Genomic DNA, 15,993 nt, shown 5'->3' on the forward strand with positions numbered 1-15,993 from the left:
TTTGTATTCTTGTTTTTTATATGTGTTTAATATGTATTTATTTATTATAAATTAATCATTTTTATTTATCATATTTATATACTCTTTTTCTATTTTATTGTGTGTTTTGTTTAATATATTTTTATTTTATTCTATTTTATGTGTAACTTATATTTTTATTTTCTCTTAAATTATAATAGAAGAGGGATATAATTTTTTTTTGTTACTGAACTTTAATTTTATTTTTCAAACCATTAATTACTAAACTTACCACTTCAACGTCTCACACAATCTTAATATTATTCTAAATTACTGAGTCAAAACTATAAATCAAATTACACAGTTAAATCTCGGTTCTTTAAAATTATTTAAAAATATATATATCATTAAATATTTTAAAATCATATTATAATTAACATTTTTAAATGATTTTTTTCCCTCTCCTCTTTGTTCTTTTTCTTTTTTTCTTTTTTCCCTTCTTCATTCTCTCCTCTCTTTTTCCTTTGGAGGGGGAATAAGCAAGTTAGATTAATGTTATTTTGACTTAAAATAATTTAAATTATATATTATATTTAAATGATATTACTTATGTAAATTTGAGAATGACAATTCATTATTTATAAAAAAAAATAGTTATGCATATAAAAAATAATTAAATGTAGAATTATTAAAAATTATAAATTTTTAAAAGAATAAAATATTTAATGTGAAAATTATTATTTTGATATCATAAATTATTCTATCTAAAAAATTAAAATTATTAATTTAATTAATTAATTAAACTATTTTAAAAATTAATTTTTTTTTTCATTTTTCATTTTCCTGTTTTTTATTTATAAATTTAATTTTCCTATTTTTAAAATGGGTAATTATTTTAATTTTTCCTTGTTTTCCTTTCTCCTTTTCTTCCCCTTTTTTTGTCATTTCCCCCTCCCACTACCTTGGGCCATGTGCACTGATTTAGGGTTAAATCCAATGGTATAGAATAATTTTTTATACAATAATATTGCATTAATAATTAAGATTGTACTTCATTTTTTTAGGTTTTTGCCATTATATCTTTTGATGAAGTTGTTCCCAGGTGCAAGATAATTTTTTGCTACATTGTTCCTGATCAAAGGTGGGACAATTTTTGGCTTTTTATCTGTTGTTTGTTTGAAAGTGTTGCTATCTATTTAATTATTCTTTCTCAAATAGTTATTTTGTTTCTTATATGTTATTTCTCTATTGATATTTGTCCCAAACTTTTACTAGTCTTGTTATTGTTTTTTTCCTAAAATTCTAAGTTCATTTTCTTGCCCCTTTTTCTTGTGGGAGTTTTATGTTCTCATAGGGAATATGATAATATTATTCTTGTGCAGGCATATTTGGATAACCAATAAGAAAAAGAAGAAAAAGAAGAAGAATTAGAATTTAAAATTATATATCTAATATATAAATATTTTTTATTTTATAATTTAATCGATTACTTTTATATTATTATTAAATAAAAATTAAAATATATCAATTTTAAAAAATATATAATTACATAAATGTAAAAATTAATTGACCTTTGCCAACGAATTTGAAAATTTCCAATACAAAGATTTTGATTTCTGTCAACGAATTTAAAAATTCAATGGCAAAAGTTTTGTTGACCACTTCACCTATCAAAATTTGGATTTCAACCAATGAAATAATTGGTCGGTAAAAGTCCATTTTCTTGTAGTGCAATTTCACATCTCCAACTTGCAGTATGAAAAACAATGTGAAGAGACAGAAAACAAGAGTGTATAATCTTCACTTTGATGTCAAATAAACTTTACTGCAATTCATAAAGTAACATTTCTTTGAAAGATCACTTCATTATTATGAAGAACACATATACCCTGAATTGTTATTTCTTAAGCTACTAATCATTATCTGCTCATGATGCCAATGTTCTCTCCCTTCTCAGAGTTCGTAAGTCATTCTGACCTTCAACAAACGCTTATGGGGGATATTCAACACCTCATCTCTCTGCCTCAAATTCTTCCTTAGGAAATTATAAGCGTAGTTTACCATTATCCTCTTCCCCAAATTTGATCCTTTTGCAGCAACTACTTCGTTCTCTCCAAACAGATGAACCACCCCAGCCTTCCACTCTCTGTCCACCTTCTCTATTTCCCTTTCTACCATCTCTATCTCCTCCTCGTTCTTCTCTGTGTCCCCTTCTACTTTATCCACTGATCCATCCTCTGTGGCGTTGCTGTTATCATTCTCAGCTGCTGCTTTACCACTCGTCAGCAGTACCTCTTCCCGTATGAATCCCTTCAATCGCTCCACCAAAACCCTCTCAAATGACACCTGCTCATCACGCACGTCGGTGTAGCCGTACCTAGCAACACAGCGGAACATTGCCAGCTCCCTCGGCTGCACCCGGCGGAAGAGGAACCTCTCCTCCTCGGGAACTTTGCTAATGGGGAGACTTTTGATGGAGAGGAAGACGAGGATGGAGTGTAAGGCGGGTACGTTGGCCACATAAAGATTGAAGATCGGGGTGATCCCCTGTACGAGCTCTGAGTAGAAAAGCGCAAGGCCTGGCAACCGTTTCACGTTCAAATCCAGAGCCAGTTCCCTGAGCTTCTCTGTGGAAACCTTGTTGTCTAATTCGTAAATATATCTCTTGCGGTATACGTAGTTCCAGATACACATTTTGGTGACGAGGAGGACGGCGAAAGCGAAAGGGAGATACCCACCACTGTCGAACTTTTCGAGGAGAGAACTGAAGTAGACGAGCTCCACAGAGCCGACAATGGTTACATAAAAGCAGGATGAGGAGAATATGGGTCTTCCATATCATTACCATGACTAACACTAGTAACGATGATGTTAGTACCATCACAAACACAACGGCGATTCCTGAGAAGTAAGAAAAATCTCATCAAAATATTTGAATTAGCTATGAATTGGTAATGTAAGATGAGAACTAATCAATCACAAGCCAATCACTTGTCTGTGTGAATCAGCCTCAAAATATAAGACATGCAAAACTGTTATCTTAGCCATGCGATCATGAGAAACGGCTATCTCAGCGTCTGATCAATGGCTCTATCTCATCTGTTCGATCAACGGTTACCTCTGCCGTCCTGAGATAGACGTTCCTCATGTTTCGTACGATTAACTGTGATTTTAAACTTATCTCATAAAGCCTATAGGAATATAATTAGGGAACTTAAAAAGGCACGTACCATAAGCGTTACCGATTTTCTCAGTGGTTTTAAAGCCGAGGGTGACAGCAACACAAGCGAGCATGAGCAGATAATTGACCTCAGGAATGTAGACTTGACCCTCGTACTTGGCTGATGTATGGACAACTTTCACTCGAGGGAAACATCCGAGGGCGAGGGACTGTTGAATGATAGAGAAGGTGCCGGATATCATCGCCTGGCTAGCGATGATCGACGCCAAGACAGCAACCACAAACATAGGCCAGTAGAGAGGGTCTAAATAAAAGAGAAGCAATCTTTTCATATTAATCATCTCAAAACTGAACTCTCAGTTTAGTTTGTTAATAACCTGAAAGCACAGAGAAGGTCATGGCGTTTACTCGGCTCACCTGGAATGGACTTGTAAAAGGTATCCGAAACATCGTCAAGATTCTTTCGGAGATACGACGCCTGGCCTGTGTATGCTAAGATGAGCGACGGGAAGGTAACTGAGCACATACTTATCTGAATTGACCGAACAGTGAAGTGTCCAACGTCCGCGAACAACGCCTCGGTTCCTGTTAAAAACAGGAATCATTCATGGCTTGAAAGTGATAAGCATAATCCAATTGAGTTGAGTAACAGAGAAAGGCTAGTGTAGAGGACCTGTAATGGCGAGGGCAACGCCGCCGAGGGATTTCCAAGCGTCGGCTTTGTTCCTCTTGAAATAATCTATGATATGTTTGGGATTGATTGCCTTGGCGACGGCGGGATCATATTTGATGAAGTTGTGGACGCCAATGCCGGCGTTGAAGAGGAACCAGACTAGGATAATTGGAGCAAAAGTGTAACCCACCTTATCTGTTCCAAATCGTTGAGCCGAGAAGAGACAGATCAAGATGGCAACAGAGATGATTACGATTCTTCCTGCAAAAACACATGAAGGGATTACCGACTTTTTGCTCATTATAATGACTATGAGTCCCATCAAATATCTCAAAGGCTATAACTTCCTATAGAGTCAAATCACCCATACAGTCACTACTTTTTTTCCTGGGTAAACAACTGAATTTTCAAGAAAATTATTGATTTTTATGGTTAAATCAATGATTTTTTATGCAAACTAGTGTTTCTCAAAGCAATTCCGACATTTTTTTTTTTGCTAAGGAAAATCTTTGCTTTTTATTGTAATATTGAAAGATTTATTTGTTTTAGCTAAAAACACTGATTTTTATTATAAAATCTCTATTTTTTTTAATTACAAAGCACTTTGTTTTTTAAATCATGTGTTTTTTTATAAGATGACTGAGTTTTTATAAGATATTTCTTTATAGTTCGGACAATGTATGATCTCAGCTGGAGAAGAGGAGGCCATGTGTTCACTACCTTCGGTCATCGTGGGTTTTGCCTCCTTTATTCCGTCAACCGCAGATAACACTGCCCAAAACTCCAAACAAAGCAGTCATCTCTCATAGGTTTTATAATTGAAAGGGCGATCAGAGTTGAGAAGGATGTTCACCTGAGATGCAAGGCGTGAAAACCCCATCGCCGATGACCATGGAAGTGCCGAGCATGGTCACAAACAGAAGAAAATACTTGGAAAATGAACTCCTTTCCAGAGCGGATTTCACTTTAGAAGCACGGCTAAGGCGATTGCTCGGCAGTTCAAGCCGAAAATTCGATACTTTTTTGTCCTCCGCTTGCTGGCTTGGTAACAAACTCACCTTTGCATATCGACAAATCAAGGAATACAGGGCAAACGTTCCTCCTAACAAACACCACTAACTGTTAGTTGAATTATACAAGCATAACGCCGGCTCTGACTGTAAATTCTCAAGGAGACCATCTCCTATCAAGCAACTGCAATTTTCTATCGTTTTTATCTACCTTCGCCATTATCGTTTGCGCGGAGCACAATGAAGACGTACTTGATGAGAGGGATCAAGGTGATGGTGTAGAAGATGAGGGAGAGCACGCCTAGGATGTCGTCATCGTGACGTATGCCGTCAGTGAAAGTGCTGGCGTAGACGTAGAGAGGAGATGTGCCGATATCCCCGTACACTATGCCGATGCTCTGGAACGCCAAACTTAATATGGTTTCCCAGTTCTTGTGAACAAGACGCTGCAAATAAAACCAAACCAGTACAAGTCATTATATTAATATGACCTGATCTTCTAAGCAATATATGTGAAGAGAATCCAAGCAAATTTCTGTAGATCACGAACCTTAGATCCATACCCGCGAACTCCAGATGACTCCAGGTCCAACGAGTCGTTTCTCTTGAGCCTTCCATACGATGGGTTCTTCTCCTCCATTTCTATGGTTGCTGAGCTCATTTCTCCATCATACCCTGAGCATTCTTCAGGGCAGATATCTCGGTTATCACCAGTCATTTTTCTGCAACAAAATTTTCGGGAGAAACTCGAATGCTTGAGGGGTTTCGCTTAATGCTCGTTTCCTTAACTTATAGCAGAGCGACATGAATATTCTCCAAAAACATCAACGTCAGTCACAGAAATAATTCTTATATTTAATCAGAAAAACGGAGGAGAATGAGGATCGGAAATCACATATTCCACTACGCATGGTACTTGGATGCCTACTCAATACAACCCTTACGTTTTATCTGATTCATACAAATTAGTAAACTAAGTTCTTGTTTTGATTCGAAGTGGAGTATTAGCATGGTTAGAATGTCCTTTCCCTTTAATTTCATGGGTACTCTTTGACTCTACCAATTTTTTGCCGTCATGGAGTTCATTACTCGTTGGATTTTTGTGAGAGTCGGTGCCTTTCTTCTAGGCCTTATGCGCTATCTGCTGCACATTTTGTTTCACACGCAAGAAAACAGCTTCAACTCGACAGACGAGAGACTTCCAAACTGGTGATCAAATACCCTCACCATCGGTCCATCCACCTTGGCTTGTGGCTACTCTACTGCTCCTGGAGTGTTCTGATTGATTCGTGTAAATTGTGCTGCAAGTTTTAACTGATCTATCAAACTTCCCCGTGTAACCGATCTTCTTGAGGCAGGAATAGTTGATAAGGGATAAATCCTTCAGTTATTGGATAAGTTTTCATTGGATTTATCCCATGTTGTATTTATCTTCTCATGTAAAGTTTTTTTTTTGTATTCTAAATTGTATAAATACCACCCTTAATCAATTGTAAAGGTGTGGTTTAGTTTAATATCTAACATGGTATCAAAGCAGATCGATCTTTTGCATCTATCATTCTCTAGAAAAAAAATTTCTCCTTTGCCCCTCTGCCCACTGACGTAGAATTTAATTACATTGGTTTTAATACCTCGCAAGCGTACGAATCGTTCATGTAATTTAACGAGAAGCGAGGGTCATATCCACAGGGAGGACTGAATTTTGTGTATTCTTCAATCAACTAGCCTAACCAAATATGATGAATTAATATGAACTAAACACTAATTATATCCTAAATTATCAAGCAATCATCTGGTTAACTACTTGCACAATAAGAAACGTCAACTCTGGAATTTACGGTGATTCGTGCCTCTCTCGAGCGCCACGTAACCACGGATCCGATTTCTCAATCCTTGCGTCTAGCCCCTCTCGGGTGCATAGAGTGAAAGACAGAAATCGGATTAAAATACCAAAATCCAACCTCAATTATAATCCTACCCTAATTAGCTAATTTAATCAAATATCCAGAAAACAAATATTCAATAAACATTAATTATCAAATCAGATTCAATAAACATTCAAAACCTAAGTTCAAACTATATAAAAAATGAAATTCAAAAATGATGAATTACTCCCCTTCTACTTCCTCTCGCTCGGGCAGCAACTCGTTCTCACAGGTGCTGCAATTTCCCGAAATTAATGGCTTCGGGTTGGCAAGAGTGAGTGGCCGGAGGTAGAGACGACGCCGACGGACAGAGCAGAAACTGTCGAACTCACCTCGACGGAGACTCTCTCGAGCTCTCCTCGGGTTTTTTCTCGGTTGCTAGACGGTGGTGGACAACGGTGGCGCGGCGAACGACGGTGACGCGGCGACCGACGGAGGGAAACTCCTCTCGGGTCTTCCCCTTCTTCGGTCGACGGTCGTGCTCTGTTTTGGTCGATGCTCTGTTTTCTCTTCACGCTCGTTCCTCCTCCTCCCGTTCGACGCTCCCTCGTTTCCTTTAATACCATCTTATTTATTTTAAAACAATTTGACCTAAAAATCACCTCCATTTCACTAAGGGCATTTTGGTAAATATCTCCTTCTCCACCAAAATTCTCCTGAGATTCCATAATTAAATCTATAAAAAGCATTTCAGGAAGAAATAAACCTTAAAAACAATGAAATATAATTCAGGAGAGAAAAATATGCAATATCGACAGTGATTAATGCCAAATTCAATAAATGCTCATTTCATTTGAAAACCGATAAATAACCACCTATAACACAATTATAAAGGTTATTCTATTATAATTAACCTAGTTCTCATGTCAGAATATGGCATCTATCACACCCCCAAACCTAAATCTTTGCTAGTCCCTAGCAAAACAACAATCGAACCAAAATTAAGCCTAGGAAAATAAAATGCCACTTTCGTAGGGAGCACGATTGCATTTAGCGCATGCAACAAGCCGTTAAACCCCTACTCTGCAGTAGTGGACGAGTTATGGCTCGTGAGGGTTTGCATGGAATTTACCCACAAAATCCATCTAAATCAATAATATAAAAAGAAAAACTGAAGAAAATTTACTCCTCATTAGCATATGACTAACACTTAGTATTGTAAAGTATCTGAAAATCATATGAGATCTTGCGAAATTTGAAAACCTGTGTAAAATATAGCCTATTATCAATCCAAATACACTCATTGTTACTCCACCTGAACCAATGTGACCCATAAGCTATTACTTAAACAGAACAAAGAGGCAACAAATAACAATAAAATCCTGGTCACATCACAATTAAGAGAAAATAGTAGAGTAAGCCTGTTGTCTGACAATCTCACAAAAGAAATATACCAATTTCAATCTTGACTTGCAACTTTTTTCAAATTACAATTCATCATCAAAGTTAAGGAAACTCATTGCTTCCAGATTTAAAACCATTTTACGCTATTACCAGCGCACTTTTGCTATTACCAGCGTAATTTTTGTTTCACTGAATACTTTTGGTATTACCACCATTTTGTATTCTTCTTCACTGCACATGCACTTATTTTTAAGTAACCGACTATTCCGGTGCATGTCCCTGGGTTTGCCCAGACTGTTTCTGAAGTTATTTGTCTTTTGCAAGCAAGAGCATTTCCATTTGCATCCATACATTACAACAAGGAATTTCACTGAGGTATAAAAAGGAAATAAAGACCCCCAGGAATGATACATAGTCTCCCTCGAAGAAGGTTTACTCGTATCAGCCGTACTCGTAGGTAATCATCCGTAGATGAAACCGCCATCCCACATCACACTTTGAAGAAATCTCCGTGTGACTGGTCACTGAAGGCAGCAGGAATCACACGCTGAACACAAGTCTTTAAGTTACTCACCATAAGGTTTTCATTCAATACTTCAAGATCGAACTGGTCAATCCCAGAACGGTTGTTTGAGTACATACCTCTCAAACTAAGGACCAAAAGTCTAGTCATCGACTACCGGAACCATTTATGCTCTCCGCCGGCAAGAGAGTATGAATAAACCAAAAAATAAAAAATAAAAAAATAAAACTGTAATGTACAAAGGGATAGAAACGTGGGGATTGCCCACAATGTGCTAAGTTTATAGACGTAAGCAAGACTCTGACGCATTCAAGATGAAATGACAGGTTCCTCCAAGAAAATCACCATCACCTCCTCCGGTGTGGGGACATTCTCAAGATACGGTTTGAGCCTCTGACCGTTAACTTTGAAGATCGACCCGTCTTCTTGATTGCGGATCTCAATAGCGCCATGAGGAAACACCTGTGTAACTTCAAATGGACCGGACCACCTGGATCTTAGCTTCCCTAGAAACAAATGCAATCGTGAGTTATAAAGTAAAACATTCAGCCCAACAGTAAAAGATTTGCGAAAAATAGATTTATCATGTAAAAGCTTTGTTCGCTCCTTATACAGTTTGGCATTCTCATAAGCATCGTGACGTATCTCCTCCAACTCATTCAATTGCAACTTTCTCTCCTCACCCGCTTGAGTTAAATCAAAATTTAAAGCCTTAATGGCCCAATAAGCTCTATGCTCAAGCTCAACAGGTAGATTGCATGCTTTGCCGAACACTAGGTGAAATGGAGACATCCCAATCGGAGTCTTATAAGCGGTTTGATAGGCCCATAAGGCATCGTCCAATCGAGTGGACCAATCTTTCCTATTAAAGGGTACCGACATCTCCAAAATCCATTTGATCTCCCTATTAGAGATTTCCACTTGACCACAAGTTTGCCGGTGGTACGGAGTGGACACCCGATGAGTGATGGAATATTTCTTCAATAAGGTCTCAAATGCTCTATTACAAAAATGGGATCCCCCATCACTGATGATCGCTCTCGGGGTACCAAACCGATTAAAGATATTTTCTTTTAAAAACTTTACCACCACTTTGTGATCGTTTGTCTTACATGATATAGCTCCAATCCATTTAGAGACATATTCAACAGCAGCAAGAATGTATTAATAGCCGAACGAGACAGGAAAAGGACCCATGAAGTCAATACCCCACACATCAAATAATTCAACAATAAGAATGGGGTTAAGAGGCATCATGTTCTTCCAAGACAAACAACCAGTTCGTTGGCATTTATCACAAACCTGACAAAACTCATGGGCATCTCTAAATAATGAAGGCCAATAGAAACCACATTGCAAGACTTTAGCTGCTGTCTTTCTAGCACCAAAATGTCCACCACATGCGTGGGAATGACAAAATTCAAGAATGTTGGCAAAGTCTTGCTCATGTACACAACGCCTAATGACTTGGTCAGAACACACCTTGAACAAATAAGGGTCATCCCAAAAAAAATGTTTGACTTGGGAAAAGAATTTCAACCTATCTTGTTTACTCCAATAATCAGGAATCTTATGAGTTACAAGATAGTTGACTATGTCAGCAAACCAAAGCAACTGGGATACTTGGAGAAGTTGTTCATCAGGGAAGGAATCATTTAAAGGAAGGAATTCTTCCTGAGGTACTACACAGATCCTAGATAGATGATCAGCAACAACATTCTCACAACCCTTCTTATCTCGAATCTCAGGGTCAAATTCTTGCAATTGCAAGATCCATCTAATCATGCGAGGTTTAGTGTCCTTGATGGATAATAAGTACTTCAAAGCATAATCATCAGTGAACACTATAACCTTTGACCCTAACAGATATGATCTGAATTTGTTCAAGGCAAACACAACAGCTAGCAACTCCTTCTCAGTGGTAGTGTAATTCAATTGAGCATCATGAAGAGTGTGGCTAGCATATTGAATGACATAGGGCATTTTATCTGTCTTTTGCCCCAAAACAGCCCCCAATGCATAGTCAGAGGCATCACACATCAACTCAAAAGGCAGAGACCAAATAGGGGGTTGGACAATGGGTGCAGTGGACAAACATTTCTTCAATGTCTCAAAATCATGAATACAGGCATCATCAAAGGCAAAAGCAACATCTTGAGCAAGTAAATTCGTCAAAGGACGAGAAATTTTGCTAAAGTCTTTAATGAAACGCCTATAGAACCCATCATGGCCAAGGAAAGAACGCACCCCCTTCACAGAAGTAGGTGGTGGCAGATTGGCAATTAGGTCAACCTTGGCTTTGTCCACTTCTACACCCCGCTCAGACACTACATGTCCTAAAACAATTCCTTCTTTCACCATGAAGTGGCATTTCTCCCAATTCAAGACTAAATTGGACTTAATGCAACGGGACAATACGAGTGAAAGATTGTGCAGACATGTATCAAAACTAGAGCCAAACACAAAAAATTCATCCATAAAGACCTCTAAAAATTCACCAATCATCTCAGAAAAAATACTCATCATGCACCGTTGGAAAGTGGCGGGCGCATTGCATAAACCAAAAGGCATGCGTCTGTAAGCATAGGTGTCAAACGGACACGTGAATGTGGTCTTTTCCTGGTTCTCTGGAGCAATGGGAATTTGATTGTAGCCAGAGTATCCATCTAAGAAGCAATAAAAATTGTGGCCGGCCAATCGCTCTAGTACCTGATCAATGAAAGGTAGTGAGAATTGATCCTTCCTAGTGGCAGAATTAAGTTTTCTATAGTCAATGCAAACACACCACTTGGTGGTAGTTCTTGTGGGAATCAATTCACCACTCTCATTTTCCATTATCGTTATCTCTCCTTTCTTAGGGACAACTTGAATTGGACTCACCCAAGTGCTATTGGAAATAGGGTAAATGATTCCTGTCACAAGCAACCTGATGACTTCTTCTCTCACAACCTCCAACATATGGGGATTTAACCTACGTTGCATCTCACGTGAGGCTTTAGTCCCCTCCTCCAAATGAATACGATGCATGCATATGGAGGGGCTAATCCCTTTTAAGGCATCAAGAGTCCACCCCAACGCCTCTCTGTGTGCTTGTAAAACTTCAGTCAATTGTTCCTCCTGTTCAGTACTCAAATCAGAGGAAATAATGACTGGTAATGAGTTCATGGGCCCCAAGAATGCATACTTCAACATGGGAGGAAGTGGCTTAAGATCTAGCTTGGACATTTCAAGAGGTTTGTCCAAGTCAAGAGGAAGATCTTGTGGATGATCAGTTGTGATAACCTCATAAGCTTCCTCCAACAGAGGTACAGAATTGAGTAAAGAATCAGCCTCTCGGAAATATGTTTCCTCATCAAAATAGTCCATGTCGAAAGATGTTATGCAAGACTAAAAAGATTCAAGAGTGGATTCGTCATCAAGCATAATAGTTTCTATCTTAAATGCAGGACTCAGATCATCAGACTCAAGTGGGTGGTGCCCGACATTAAATACATTCAATGAGACCTTAAAATTTCCAAAAGACAACTCCAACTCACCACTTTTATAATGAATGATAGCATTAGATGTGGCTTAGAAGGGACGTCCTAGGATGACAGGAATTTGGTTGGTCACATTGACTACTGGTTCTGTATCAAGAACAATGAAATCAACCGGGAACAAAAATTTGTCCACTTTTATCAAAACATCTTCAACTATTCCTCGTGGTATCTTGAAAGAACGGTCAGCTAGTTGAAGTGTGATGGGAGTAGGCTTCAATTCCCCCAAAGCTAATTGCTGGTACACAAAGAAAGGAAGCAAATTCACACTTGCCCCTAAGTCAAGAAGAGCTCTCTGTATGGTATGTTCACCAATGACACATGAAATTGTGGGACATCCAGGATCTTTAACTTTAGTTGGAGTGTTGTGCTTCAGAATTGAGCTTACATTCTCAGTAAGAAAGACTTTTTTGTTAACATGTTGTTTTCTCTTCTGTGTACAAAGGTCTTCAAAAATCGGGCATAGGCAGGGACTTGCCTAATAGCATCAAGAAGTGGAATGTTAATGTGAACCTTACTAAACAGTTCCAACTTTTCATGCATGCTATCTCCTTTCCTAGGTGGGCCCGATAACCTCTGCGGATAAGGAGCTAGTGGGACTTGGTTAGGGATCTGCTTGGCTGTTGGGGGAGAACTTGGAGGTTCTTCACCCAATGATGTGTCCCCATTGCCATCCTTTGACTCCTTAGACTTAGTGGTCCCTACCCCATTGTTCAACTCACGACCACTCCTAAGGGTGGTTATGGCTTTGGCTTGCTCATGGTGGGGTTTGGAACTCAACCCACTCTCATGTGTGCTTTTGGGGTTAGGAATGGTTTGACTCGGGAGTCTATTTTGTGTTTGTTCACTCATGTGGCTGGCCAACTGACTCACTTGCATTTCAAGTTTAGCAATGGAGGACTGTGTATTCTGCATGAATAATTGAAGTGTATCCTCAAGTGAAGGTTTTTGTGGAATCAATGGCTGTTGAGTGAAGTGTGGGCGTGGAGCTTGGGGTTGAGTAAACCCTGGAGGACCCCCAACCTGTGGGCCGTTGGACCATGAGAAATTTGGGTGCCTAGCCCAACCCGGATTATATGTTTCTGAAAAAGGATCGTTCCGGTTTGGTCTATGAAAATTCTGGACTGCATTCAAGTCCTCAATGAGCTCTGGGTAGGATGAACTAGGTGGACACATTTGTGTGGGATGAGATGAATCAGAGCATATGGCACAGACAGTAGATGGGTTAGGAGCAGGTGAACTCTTAGACACCATAAGGGCATCAATTTTTCTAGTCAACCCTCAATCTTGGCCATGAGCATAGGTGTTTCACTAACCTCGTAGAGACCCCCTCTTTTGGCTTCGTGGGATCTCCTATCAACATTAAATGACGAACCCCATTGCTGAGATTGATCACTCAACGTTTCAAAGAAGTCTCACGCCTCACTAGCACTCTTACCCATCAAACTCCCACCACTCGTTGCATCTACCATGGATCTAACCTGGGGTGTAAGACCTTGATAAAAGTATTGCACTAAATGCCATTTCTCAAACCCATGATGCGGACACCTACGGATCAAATCCTTCCATTTCTCCCAAGCCTCATAAAAGTGTTCACCCTCCTGTTGCATAAAGTTGGAGATTTCTCTCCTGAGGGCTGTAGTTCTCTGAATGGGAAAGTACTTGGATAAAAATGTTGTGACTAATGTGTCCCATGAAGTAATGCTGCCCACCTCCAAGGAATTAAGCCAAGACTTGGCCTTATCCTTAAGTGAAAATGGAAAAAGTCTTAACCGGATAGAGTCATCTGAGAAATTCTGGAATTTGAAAGTTGCACAAATATCTAAAAATTCCTTGATGTGGTAATATGGGTCCTCCTTCTCCAACCCATAGAATGTAGGGAGGAGTTGGATCACACCCGGTTTCAACTCATAACTGGCGGCAGTAGTGGGTGGCAATATAATGCAAGAAGGTGAGGTGAAGTGGGATGGGATAGAATAATCCCTTAGGGCTCTACGATCACCTGCTGCAGGTAACTGTAATGGTTCACCCTGATTGGCCATGGTAGCTCCTAACTTGACTTCGGGTGTTTTCCTACAAATATGTTCTACCTCTTCAACAAAGGGAGCTAATGGTCCACCTAGGGAGAGGCGCCCGTGCATAAAAACACAAAAAGAAACAAAATGAACTATCAAATTAAGCTAACAAACTCACTACCAAAAATATGAACTAACTAGAAGAAATAAAAATAATTCCATACAAAATCACCAAGCTAAAATTATGAAAGCAAAAATAAAAAAATTAAAATAAATAAAAATAAAATAAAATAAAAATAAATCTAACCTAAGACCATGGAGAACAAAGAAATACACTTAATACGTGCCTCCCCGGCAACGGCGCCAAAAACTTGATGTAGAATTTAATTACATCGGCTTTAATACCTCGCAAGTGTCCGAATCGTTCATGTTAGCGGGAAGCGAGGGTCATATCCACAGGGAGGACTGAATTTTGTGTATTCTTCAATCAACTAGCCTAACCAAATATGATGAATTAATATGAACTAAACACTAATTATATCCTAAATTATCAAGCAATCATCTGGTTAACTACTTGCACAATAGGAAACGTCAACTCTGGATTTTACGGTGATTCGTGCCTCTCTCGAGCGCACGTAACCACGGATCCGATTTCTCAATCCTTGCGTCTAGCCCCTCTCGGGCGCATAGAGTGAAAGACAGGAATCGAATTAAAATACCAAAATCCAACCTCAATTATAATCCTACCCTAATTAGCTAATTTAATCAAAGATCCGGAAAACAAATATTCAATAAACATTAATTATCAAATCAGATTCAATAAACATTCAAAACCTAAGTTCAAACTATATAAAAAATGAAATTCAAAAATGATGAATTACTCCCCTTCTACTTCCTCTCGCTCGGGCAGCAACTCGTTCTCACGGGTGCTGCAATTTCCCGAAATCAATGGCTTCGGGTTGGCAAGAGTGAGTGGCTGGAGGTAGAGACGACACCGGCGATGAAGGTTGGAAGCCGACGGACGGAGGTAACATCCGGCGAAGAACAAAACAGAGATGAAGTTCTCTAACCGGCTCTCTCGAGTCTCGGTCGGAGTCGGAGTCGCTCCGGGAATGGTCAGAAATACGTAACCGACGCCGAAGGATGGTCAGAAAGCGGAAGTGGCACCGGAGAAGCCCTCACAGATCACTTCTCGGTCTGGCGAGCGACGATTGTCGAACTCACCTCGACGGAGACTCTCTCGAGCTCTCCTCGGGTTTTTTCTCTATTGCTGGACGGCGGTGGATGGCGGTGGCACGGCGAAAGACAGTGGCCCGGTGAGCGACGGTGGGAAACTCCTCTCGGGTCTCCCCTGTTTCTGGTGCTCTGTTCTGGCGAGCAGAAACTGTCGAACTCACCTCGACGGAGGCTCTCTCGAGCTCTCCCCGGGTTTGTTCTCGGTTGCTGGACGACGGTGGACAACGGTGGCGTGGCGAACGATGGTGACGCAGCGACCGACGGAGGGAAACTCCTCTCGGGTCTTCCCCTTCTTCGGTCGACGGTCGTGCTCTGTTTCGGTCGATGCTCTGTTTTCTCTTCACGCTCGTTCCTCCTCCTCCCGTTCGACGCTCCCTCATTTCCTTTAATACCATCTTATTTATTTTAAAACGATTTGACCTAAAAATCACCTCCATTTCACTAAGGGCATTTTGGTAAATATCTCCTTCTCCACCAAAATTCTCCTGAAATTCCATAATTAAATCTATAAAAAGCATTTCAGGAAGAAATAAACCTTAAAAACAATGAAATATAATTCAGGAGAGAAAAATATGCAATATCGACAGTGATT

General features: G+C 39.5%; 1 non-coding gene and 1 pseudogene across 1 annotated transcript; one reads left to right on the top strand and one right to left on the bottom strand.

Moving 5' to 3' along the window:
- Positions 1-1,911: 1,911 nt before the first annotated feature.
- On the bottom strand, positions 1,912-5,462 carry LOC137960589 (potassium transporter 5-like; annotated as a pseudogene).
- An 8,218-nt stretch (positions 5,463-13,680) lies between these two features.
- On the top strand, positions 13,681-13,787 carry LOC137960695 (small nucleolar RNA R71). Its single transcript, XR_011114245.1, has one exon. It is a non-coding gene; the product is annotated as a small nucleolar RNA R71 (small nucleolar RNA).
- The last annotated feature ends 2,206 nt before the right edge of the window (positions 13,788-15,993 follow it).

The sequence above is a fragment of the Aristolochia californica genome, unplaced genomic scaffold (genome assembly GCF_029961685.1).
Source record: "Aristolochia californica isolate CCGP_79_NKW_82.1479 unplaced genomic scaffold, dmAriCali1.0.hap1 SCAF_3, whole genome shotgun sequence".
In the NCBI taxonomy this organism is placed as follows: domain Eukaryota; kingdom Viridiplantae; phylum Streptophyta; class Magnoliopsida; order Piperales; family Aristolochiaceae; genus Aristolochia; species Aristolochia californica.